This window comes from Purpureocillium takamizusanense, chromosome 12, assembly GCF_022605165.1.
Source record: "Purpureocillium takamizusanense chromosome 12, complete sequence".
NCBI lineage: Eukaryota > Fungi > Ascomycota > Sordariomycetes > Hypocreales > Ophiocordycipitaceae > Purpureocillium > Purpureocillium takamizusanense.
The window spans coordinates 2501-5000 of record NC_063079.1 but is presented as its reverse complement, the minus strand read 5'-3'; the positions used below and the strand labels follow the sequence as shown (position 1 = coordinate 5000).

General features: G+C 53.7%; 2 non-coding genes across 2 annotated transcripts in view; both read left to right on the top strand.

Moving 5' to 3' along the window:
• The window catches only part of JDV02_010907, a 1794-nt gene extending 639 nt beyond the window's left edge, over positions 1 to 1155 (top strand). The window contains exon 1 of the ribosomal RNA XR_007157357.1: positions 1 to 1155. This exon is cut by the window's left edge and continues 639 nt beyond it. This is a non-coding gene — a ribosomal RNA (18S ribosomal RNA).
• Positions 1156 to 1343: 188 nt separating this feature from the next.
• Positions 1344 to 2500, top strand: part of JDV02_010903 — a 3528-nt gene continuing 2371 nt past the window's right edge. Inside the window, exon 1 of the ribosomal RNA XR_007157353.1 lies at positions 1344 to 2500. This exon is cut by the window's right edge and continues 2371 nt beyond it. This is a non-coding gene — a ribosomal RNA (28S ribosomal RNA).

The window sequence follows — 2500 nt, the reverse complement described above, 5'->3', positions numbered from 1 at the left end:
CTGGCTGGCCGGTCCGCCTCACCGCGTGCACTGGTCCGGCCGGGCCTTTCCCTCTGTGGAACCCCATGCCCTTCACTGGGTGTGGCGGGGAAACAGGACTTTTACTTTGAAAAAATTAGAGTGCTCCAGGCAGGCCTATGCTCGAATACATTAGCATGGAATAATGAAATAGGACGTGCGGTTCTATTTTGTTGGTTTCTAGGACCGCCGTAATGATTAATAGGGACAGTCGGGGGCATCAGTATTCAATTGTCAGAGGTGAAATTCTTGGATTTATTGAAGACTAACTACTGCGAAAGCATTTGCCAAGGATGTTTTCATTAATCAGGAACGAAAGTTAGGGGATCGAAGACGATCAGATACCGTCGTAGTCTTAACCATAAACTATGCCGACTAGGGATCGGACGATGTTATTTTTTGACTCGTTCGGCACCTTACGAGAAATCAAAGTGCTTGGGCTCCAGGGGGAGTATGGTCGCAAGGCTGAAACTTAAAGAAATTGACGGAAGGGCACCACCAGGGGTGGAGCCTGCGGCTTAATTTGACTCAACACGGGGAAACTCACCAGGTCCAGACACAATGAGGATTGACAGATTGAGAGCTCTTTCTTGATTTTGTGGGTGGTGGTGCATGGCCGTTCTTAGTTGGTGGAGTGATTTGTCTGCTTAATTGCGATAACGAACGAGACCTTAACCTGCTAAATAGCCCGTATTGCTTTGGCAGTACGCCGGCTTCTTAGAGGGACTATCGGCTCAAGCCGATGGAAGTTTGAGGCAATAACAGGTCTGTGATGCCCTTAGATGTTCTGGGCCGCACGCGCGCTACACTGACGGAGCCAGCGAGTACTCCCTTGGCCGGAAGGCCCGGGTAATCTTGTTAAACTCCGTCGTGCTGGGGATAGAGCATTGCAATTATTGCTCTTCAACGAGGAATCCCTAGTAAGCGCAAGTCATCAGCTTGCGTTGATTACGTCCCTGCCCTTTGTACACACCGCCCGTCGCTACTACCGATTGAATGGCTCAGTGAGGCGTCCGGACTGGCCCAGAGAGGTGGGCAACTACCACTCAGGGCCGGAAAGCTCTCCAAACTCGGTCATTTAGAGGAAGTAAAAGTCGTAACAAGGTCTCCGTTGGTGAACCAGCGGAGGGATCATTACCGAGTTATACAACTCCCAAACCCACTGTGAACCTTACCTCAGTTGCCTCGGCGGGAACGCCCCGGCCGCCGGCCTCCGCGCCGGCGCCGGACCCAGGCGCCCGCCGCAGGGACCCAAAACTCTTTTGCATTACGCCCGCCGGCGGAATTTCTTCTCTGAGTTGCACAAGCAAAACAAATGAATCAAAACTTTCAACAACGGATCTCTTGGTTCTGGCATCGATGAAGAACGCAGCGAAATGCGATAAGTAATGTGAATTGCAGAATTCAGTGAATCATCGAATCTTTGAACGCACATTGCGCCCGCCAGCATTCTGGCGGGCATGCCTGTTCGAGCGTCATTTCAACCCTCGAGCCCCCCCGGGGGCCTCGGTGTTGGGGGACGGCACACCAGCCGCCCCCGAAATGCAGTGGCGACCCCGCCGCAGCCTCCCCTGCGTAGTAGCACACACCTCGCACCGGAGCGCGGAGGCGGTCACGCCGTGAAACGCCCAACTTTCTTAGAGTTGACCTCGGATCAGGTAGGAATACCCGCTGAACTTAAGCATATCAATAAGCGGAGGAAAAGAAACCAACAGGGATTGCCCCAGTAACGGCGAGTGAAGCGGCAACAGCTCAAATTTGAAATCTGGCCCCCAGGGCCCGAGTTGTAATTTGCAGAGGATGCTTTTGGCGCGGCGCCTTCCGAGTTCCCTGGAACGGGACGCCATAGAGGGTGAGAGCCCCGTCTGGTCGGACGCCCAGCCTGTGTAAAGCTCCTTCGACGAGTCGAGTAGTTTGGGAATGCTGCTCTAAATGGGAGGTATATGTCTTCTAAAGCTAAATACCGGCCAGAGACCGATAGCGCACAAGTAGAGTGATCGAAAGATGAAAAGCACTTTGAAAAGAGGGTTAAACAGTACGTGAAATTGTTGAAAGGGAAGCGCTTGTGACCAGACTTGGGCCCGGTGGATCATCCAGCGTTCTCGCTGGTGCACTCCGCCGGGTCCAGGCCAGCATCAGTTCGCCGCGGGGGAGAAAGGCTTCGGGAACGTGGCTCCTACGGGAGTGTTATAGCCCGTTGCACAATACCCTGGGGCGGACTGAGGTTCGCGCTCCGCAAGGATGCTGGCGTAATGGTCATCAGCGACCCGTCTTGAAACACGGACCAAGGAGTCGTCTTCGTATGCGAGTGTTCGGGTGTAAAACCCCTACGCGTAATGAAAGTGAACGCAGGTGAGAGCTTCGGCGCATCATCGACCGATCCTGATGTTCTCGGATGGATTTGAGTAAGAGCATACGGGGCCGGACCCGAAAGAAGGTGAACTATGCCTGTATAGGGTGAAGCCAGAGGAAACTCTGGTGG